Source organism: Diaphorina citri, unplaced genomic scaffold (genome assembly GCF_000475195.1).
Source record: "Diaphorina citri unplaced genomic scaffold, Diaci psyllid genome assembly version 1.1 scaffold26, whole genome shotgun sequence".
In the NCBI taxonomy this organism is placed as follows: Eukaryota; Metazoa; Arthropoda; class Insecta; order Hemiptera; family Psyllidae; genus Diaphorina; species Diaphorina citri.
The window spans coordinates 258,011-266,803 of record NW_007377464.1 but is presented as its reverse complement, the minus strand read 5'-3'; positions in this window follow the sequence as shown (position 1 = coordinate 266,803).

The window sequence follows — 8,793 nt, the reverse complement described above, 5'->3', positions numbered from 1 at the left end:
CAAAACGGATTAGGTCTCTGTCCTAATGACAAAACACCAATTTGGAGAAACAATAAAGTTAAAGTTGAGAACGAAGGAAATTATAGACCCAATGGTGTTGGACATTACAAGATCCTGCGACACGTTGATATCCTGCGTGAAACTAATCACAAGGTGCAACACTGGAACACTAATGACAAAATGGTTGGAAGCAATTAGGACACTAGCAGAGAACCCTCTGAACTTTAAAGTCATCAAGGATGAACATTTCGGTAACGAGTAGCCTCTGATTATCACAGGGTACTAAACAGAACTAACTGTTGTGGTTTTTGAGAACTGTATTTTTGGACGTTCAAGCGATTCAAGCAAAAGCGCCCCTCTTAACCAGAGGAAGGTGATATTTATTTTAACACGGATATTTTGCCAGAATCTTTCACCTTGTCAGAATAACAAACTTGTAAAAGACACAACTTGGTTCTTTCCTCTCCTTGGCTAGTGGGTATAGCTACTTTTGGTAATTTCCAATAACATCACTTTGGCCTGAGTACCCATTTCGATTTCTGCAATGGAAATGGAAAACACTGCAGACAACAAACTGTCCATGGGCACTCCGATATTCCGGTTTATAAAAAGGGTAAAACAAATTATTACATCCCTTGCGTCAGGATTCAGGAAATATAGAGGAAAAGTAAAAAATTCAAGACAAGTCTCTAAAGGATAATCGAATACAGATTGGAGGAATTTCTTTTGAAAATGAGAGGGACTGTTGTGAGAGGAGACCTTGTCCCCTAATAATATTTATGTTCCTCCTGGGGAACTTTTTCTAACATAGGTACAGGCGTCAGCATTTTTATCAACAGAGCTCCAAACTCAAATAACTTGTAAGGTCTCTGTGAGATTGTCTAGAAAAGTTACAAAGTTTTGTTACTCGATTTCTCGGCCTAAAGGTACATCTACTCTACAGTTGACCAAATTCCAAAAAAAAAGTTTATTTGGTGGAATGGAAAGTACCTACTAGCAAGAAGGCTAGAAGTAGAAGCATTTTTCCGTGTTCAACTGATTTCAGTGGGTCATTTCCATACCTACGTCAAAGAACAGAGTACATACATTGCAAAACACCACGAATTTCTCGTACAGAAATTGTCACCCCTCTGTGAAAGGTAATTTTACAAATAAGGTACTGGAAGAAGCATTTTTCCATGTTCGTATACTGATTTCAGTGGGTCATTTCCATACCTACGTCAAAGAACAGAGTACAGACATTGCAAAACACCATGAATTTCTCGTACAGAAATTGTCACCCCTCTGTGAAAGGTAATTTTACCTACATAGTTTCGAAAGGGCTCTTAAGACTTTTAGGGGATTCAGTTAATTACTTACAGAAAGTAATGGAATTTTATTATAAAGGCTGGAGGCGAGCATTTTCTTACAAAAACATCTCCTTATCTCCCCTTATTCTGTTTTTCCCCGTTACAAAAAGCAAGATCATTTCCAACACACCCTCTATTAGGGCTGTAGTTACATTCATCATTAAAAAGGTTCCGCATTTCCTGTGAAATTTTCGAAAATAGCATTCCACCCATTAGCAAATTTGCTTGTTTGTCGAATATGATGCATGGTAATGCAGTTAACCAATGTCAATTCATTCATTTTTATTTAGATATTTTATTGGTTCAATTAACAATAGGAAACTATAATACGAGTATGTATATTGACAGTTTTTCCATGTCAAAAAATTTGTGGTCGCGTTATCCGACACCAAAATATCTACATGTACCATGAGGCTACACAATACATATGTGGAAAACTCTACGAAATGATTTAAATGTATTTAGGTAGGTACATACTTACCTATATAGGTACTTCCATTTTTTTTTTTTCAATCATGACTTAAATCCCTTCATCAATAAATTAGAAGTTCATACAACTTTGTTAAAATAAAAGATAATACTAAACTTGCAAGCTCTTGAGTAGAAAATGCACTTTACGGATCTTGTTGCCCGGGTGACTTGTGGGGGGGGAGTAAGAAAGCTAAAATACTAATATTCATATTTGTTAATTTGGTTAAATAAAAAAAAAAAAAAAAATGGAAAGTAAAAATGTAATAAAACGGAAATTTGTTGACACAGGGGACTATCGAACCCGCAACTTATCAACTGTAAGTCGGACAGTTCTAAAAGTTTCACCATTCGATTCGGCGTGAAAAATCACATGGGATCAACTATTCACATGCTTACTTGTTAATGGTTCACAAATAAAAGGGAAATTTGTTGACACGGGGGAGTATCGAACCTGCAACTTCTCAACTGTAAGTCAGAGAGTGGATGCTTGTTATAATTTACATTGTATGGAAAACAATCAGTGCTCTAATTACACCCAGATCTGGTCCGGAAGTTCTAGGAAATAATATACGTTGGATGCTTGTTATAATTTACATTGTATGGAAAACAATCAGTGCTCTAATTACACCCAGATCTGGTCCGGAAGTTCTAGGAAATAATATAACGCTGGGATTGTAAAAACACTAAACTGTTGATGTCACAATATTATCATAACGTCGACCTACCTCGTTGATGTTAATGATGCTGAGGGGAACTGATGTTAAGGCGTACAGATGTTGGCAGGCCATTAAGTCATTATGGTTGACAGGCTGTTAGGTCATGTCACCCTTTGGACTCCCAAGAGCAGAGAGCTCCTAGAGCTAAAGCATAAAGTACCAATGGTGGAACTTCTGGGGAGACATTGAGATTCGTCTGGGGTTCAAGGGAGGACTTTGTCTGAATGAAATTAATTATCAAGTGATGCTTCATTAACTAAGGGTAGCAGTTAGTAATGTAGATCATGCCATGGGCAACAAACAAACAAACATCCTTTGATCTTTGTCCCAGACTTTGTCTTTCAGCTCTTGGATCTCGTCTCAACAAGAATAGATGAAATTTTGATCAAAGGACAGGAGTTGCGTGGTTCATACATAATGGGTATGTAGATACATCAAAAATAGAATTAATTTTATTACCCCTATTTCTTTTATTCCGTTCCTATTTTACGAGCATGACTGATGTATTTAGACGTCTAGTATGCTGGAATTTTCACCTAGGTCCCAAACATGTAGACCTAAAGCCATAAGTTTCATTCCAGATTCCAGACCTACGCAGTGTCATAAAAGCGGCACCATTGTACCATAAACCATAATAGAGCAAAGAGCACAAAACAGTTGAACACCCAACGTCCGATCCCAACCACGAGTAATTTCCTTTTATTTCTAGGTAGGTACCTATTAGAAGTCTGAGCTTGTCCCTAGGAGTAGAGTATAAGGAGCTGGAATTTTCTACTACAGGTATGCATTTGCTAAAGGAAAATTTCATCTAGGTACTACTGTTTTCACCAGACGAACCTATTTCAGAAAAAAGCGCTTAAAAAGAAAATATGAAAGAAATAACTGATAGAAATAACTAAATAAGCATAGCTGCAGAAATTCAACGCCCAGTAGTTCTGTTTTGGTTGTAAAGTTCCTATTTCTTCCTACATACCTGGTGTATATCCGAGGTGCCTTACTAAGGTAACCTTGAGAGCATTATCACCATCGGACGCTAGATAATTGTCTTTACAAGATGAACTATCAAATAGTGCTCTATTCCATTATGACATATCCCATAGTCTCCTAATGACATCAAAATGACTAATGAGCCTCCGTTCCATTATCGTAAAAACAAGTCAACATTTTCTTCTCTTTGACTCTGAGAATTTCATAAAAAAGATAATGGGGGACATTACAGTGTTCGGGACAAGGTCATTGGCTTGGAACTTGGAAACATCAAGGGTAAGCTTTAATACAGTTGGTATAACAATCTCAAACTAGAAAGATAGATAGCTTCAAATAGAAACTTATAAGCAGTGTCCACACTAGTGGACGACCGTCGATCGATGTCGACTATGTGTGAACACAGCTTTAAAGGATAAACCAAGCCTGATACCAAAGGTTTTCAAAACGTATGAGTGGTTATTTAGACTGTCAAGGGAGACAACTCAAAGGAATGTGGAAAAACTGTGAGACAACAGCACCTATTCTACCTCAGTTTGTGGGAACGATTCAAATGGCTCTCAATCCTGAGCGAAAAGTACTGTGAGAGGAAAATACAGTCTGAAAAAAAGACACCCATCCCTTACTCATTTTATACTTTAATTCAAAATCAAATGTCTAAATGAATGGGAAATATTTAAATTGGCAGACAGGGGGGGTTTAGAAAACTAGAAAGATAGATAGCTTCAAATAGAAACTTATAAGCAGTGTCCACACTAGTGGACGACCGTCGATCGATGTCGACTATGTGTGGACACAGCTTTAGAGGATAAACCAAGTCTGATACCAAAGGTTTTCAAAACGTATGAGTGGTTATTTAGACTGTCAAGGGAGACAACTCAAAGGAATGTGAAAAAACTGTGAGACAACAGCACCTATTCTACCTCAATTTGTGGGAACGATTCTAATGGCTCTCAATTCTGAGCGAAAGTTAGATACTGTGAGAGGAAAATACAGTCTGAAAAAAGACACCCATCCCTTAACTATTTTATACTTTCATTCAAAATCAAATATCTAAATGAATGGGAAATATTTAAATTGGCGGACTGGGGGGGTTTAGAGGGGGCTATTAAAAGTTGGAACATTTTGTTTCGAAGCTTGGGGACCCTGGACACAAAACCTTTCCAATAGCAATTAATAAAATTCATAATTAAACTGTCGCTATGAAGAGAGGGGGAGCTTTTGAATTGATTGACCATCAGTTTAACGACTTGAGGTGAACATTGGCTGTAGTGGTCGATCGAGTGATAGCTTGTTTCTAGAGTAGCAGGGCATTCTGAGGAGGCTAGAGATAGTTGTTGTAGTCTTCCAATGAAAGTCTACTGTAGAGGTAGATGATGAGTCTTAATACAAGTATGTGGCGGCGCGGCGTGATGTGAATCGTTCTAAATTGATGTACGTATACCTTCGAACGGTCACCCGTCGAGATACCGATCACGCTCAACGGTGTTTAACTTTAGTGATCCGTCGAGAACTAGTGTAATATTATTCCTATTGTCGCTTACTGATGTGACGTTCTCATAATCATTGGTATCTCTCATCTGCTGAAGCAAAGGTTCAACTCACCCAAGTCATTCAATGGTCAGTTTCACACTGGGGATAGAAGAATAAAAAGCTTTTTAATTGATATAATTGTACACAACACACAGTGTACCTACCTATGCTATAGCGGAGCTTGCCCCCTCCTAGTTATACTTTTTTTTTTTTTTTTCAAGTTACAAATGTTCAGAATTAGTGGATGTGACAGTGTACCAATTGCATAGATATCCATAGAAATGAAAGAATATATGTCTAATATTAAGAAGGGAGGGGACTTCTTTTTTTAAAAAAAGGTTTGACAGAGGGAACTGTAACTGCTAGGGTCTTATCGTCCCGAAATCGAAGAGAGAAGGAAGACAGAATAAGAGGAAAGCCAGCCGTTCCGAGAACGAACATTATCCCATCAGGATAAAATCCGCCCCGGGCGGGAATCGAACCCGCGGCCTAGCGCTTACAAGGCAGATGCGCCACCAACCGAGCTAACTAGGCTGGCAGGGGGGGAACTTCGACAATGCTTTGAACTTGTGATGATAACAGTATTAACAGTAGACCTTACATTCAGTATACCTAAGTAGAAAAAAAAAGTTTAAATCGTTTGATATGTAGGTACAATTAGAGGTGTAGGTATGTAATCCTTTTACTCCCTGAATATCTCAATTTTCAATCATAAATACGACAAAAAGTGGTTGGATGGAAGAGCTCCTTTGGGAAAACCCTGCCACTATAAATAAAGCCTTTAAAAAAAAAATCCTAAAATGAGAAATTAATAATAAGAGACCTACAACAAGAGGGTGTGAAGCCTCATTAGTTATTTGAATCCCTGACGCTAAATTATAATATCAACACGAAAAAAAAGAAAAAAAAAAAGAAAAAGAAATCTGCTGATGAATGAAAGTCATAATTAAAAGTGAAATCCAAAACTCAATCAGCAGCAAAGTCTGTCAAGACGTTCTCCCACCATCTTGCCAAAGTTGCCCCGAAATGAACTTCACGTTCCTAATAAAATCCGCCCCGGGCGGGAATCGAACCCGCGGCCTAGCGCTTACAAGGCAGACGCACTACCAACTAAGCTAACTAGGCTGACACTGTTTATCTTTCATTTAAAATTTAACAGAAATATTTACCTCTTACATACAGATTTTAGCAATAAAAGTAAAACTGGCAAGAAAATTTGAAATAGGTCACTCGTCCAAGCTGCTTTTCCGCAAGAAAATGGTTAGATTTTGAATAGATCACTTGCCAATTTGACAAACTCTACTCTGATTCAAAATGGTGGCGCTTCAAAAACATGCTTAAAAACAGACTGGAGAGGAAGAGAGAGGGGAAAACAAAATCGAAGAGGGGAGAAAGAGGGAAAGGTGAGAATGATGAAAAAAAGGGAATGGTATTTGTAATAAGGAAAATTGAGAAAAAAGGGAGGTAGGTAGAAAGGGAACCAAGAATGGAAAAAAAGAAGAAGAAGAAAAGGAGAGAGAGAGAGAGAGAAAGAGAGAGAGAGAGAGGGAGAGAGAGAGAACCTTTACAAAGAAAAAGAAACTAAATCTTATGCGAAAACTTTTAATAAGATTTGCACAAGAGAGGGAGAGAGAAAAAAAATATAAAATGGAAAGAGAGAGAGAGAGAGAAAAAAATCTTAGAGAAATTCAAAGAAAAATGTATAATAAAATAAATAGAAAGTAAAAAAAAAGAATATATTACAAGAAGAAAATTAATACGAAGAAATAAGAAAAAAGAAGGAGGAGAGAGAGAGAGAGAGAGAGAGAAAGAAAGAAGGAGAGAGAAAGGAGTTGTGATTGAGTTCTGGTTTTCTATTGGTTGTTTTGTTGGCAATATTTCCGTATAGCTTATTATTTTTTACTTTCCTTATCCTATAGGAAGGAAAATAATGTAATCGGGTCAAATTTTCGATGGTCAATTTTTAGTGTCAAAACACGTTTTGAGGTCCCTAGAGCCTAAATCCAAAGTTTCAGCCATTGGTCCGTGTGCGTGTGTCTGTCTGTCTGTAAACAAAATATCTCGAGAACGGTAAGAGCTAGAGACTTGAAATTTGGTATGTAGCTGTCAAATGTGACAAGGATACGACACGAAACTTTTGGTTAAGATCAGTGCAACGGTTGGCGGCATTTTACCGCTTTTTGGCGGTTTTCGGTGTAATTTAACAATATCTCGGGAACGGTATAAGCTAGAGACTTGAAATTTGGTATGTAGTTCACAAATGTGACAAAGATGCAACACAAAACGTTTGGTTGAGATGGTTGCTGCACTTGGCGGAATTTTAACCGCTTTTAGACAGATTTCGACCGTTTTTTGGTCTTGGCTTGTTCCAGCTCATAGCTCACATTGATTAGAATATTCACATCCGAATGACCAAATGTTTTCGATGTCTCTTACCGTTTTTACGAAATAAGGTAAAAGAACACTCAATAAGCATCATTCAAATCTCTCTCTCTCTCTCTCTCTCTCTCTCTCTCTCTCTCTTTCTCTCTCTCTCCTTGCTACTTATCTTTCTCTCGCACACACGTTATGTTGTGTGTACTGTACAAGATACAGGATGCTTAAAAGTCTCACCCCCCAAAATTTGGGTTAAACTTATAAATAGAATAGAATAGAATATACCTTGTTTATCCTGCCCGAATAGGACTGAAAAGTCCCTTTACCCCCGCAGTCTAAACAAGGTCTCGTATATTTGATGGGTTAAAGAATAATACATACAACTGCTTAACTATTGATACCGTATACGAAAATATTGATAATATTGATAAAATACGATAATAAAATACGAAAATATTGATACCGTATGCACTCTATCGTCCAAGCTACGAGTAAACTAGACTGGTAAATCTTTTGTAACACCTTGTATATCCAGGATAGTGTGTATTGATTGGCTATGATATGAGCTTTTAAGTTCAAATACATAAATTTATTTCATATACATAAATATGTATTTCATGTATAAGCTATGGCAGGGGTTTCCAACTTCCATGTGTACGCGGGCCACATGCTTAATTTATAAAATAAAGCAAAATTCCAAAATAGCGAAAAAGTTTGCTGAAAATTCCATGAAAAATGTGGTTCGATTTTCCCTCTGCATGCCCCCATTTCCTTCTCTCTCTCTCCCTCCCTCCCTCTCTCTCTCTGTGTTTTTCTCTCTCTCTCCCTCTCCCTTCCTCTCTCCCTCTCTCCTTCTCCTTCTCTCTACCTCTCTCTCCCCCTCTCTCTCTCTCCCTGTTTCTTTCTCTTTCCTTTTCTCACTTCCGTTATACCCTTTTAGATTTTCCCTTTTGCTTCTCTTTCCTTTTAACGTTTTCCTTCATCTCTCTTTCTTCTCTCCTTCCTTTCAATATGTATATTTCCTCTTCTTCTTCTTCTTCCCTCCCTCTCACCCTTTTTGGAATTTTCTCCGTTTTTTGCTCCTCTTTCTTCTTCTCCTTTTCTTTCACTTCTTCCTTTTTCCACTCCTTTTGTTATCTCCTCTTTCTTCCTGCCTCTTCCTTTCTTTCTCTATCTTCTCTCTCCATCTTTTAGTTTTCTCGATCATTCCTTCCCCTCTTTCGGTCCTTTCTTCTTTTTCTCTCTCTGTTTCATCCCTCTTTGCTTTTTTTTCTTCTCTTAGTTCTCTCTCTCCTTATTTCTCTTTTCTCCCTCTCTTAGTTTTCTCGATCATTCCATCCCCTCTCTCGTCTTTCTTCCCTTTC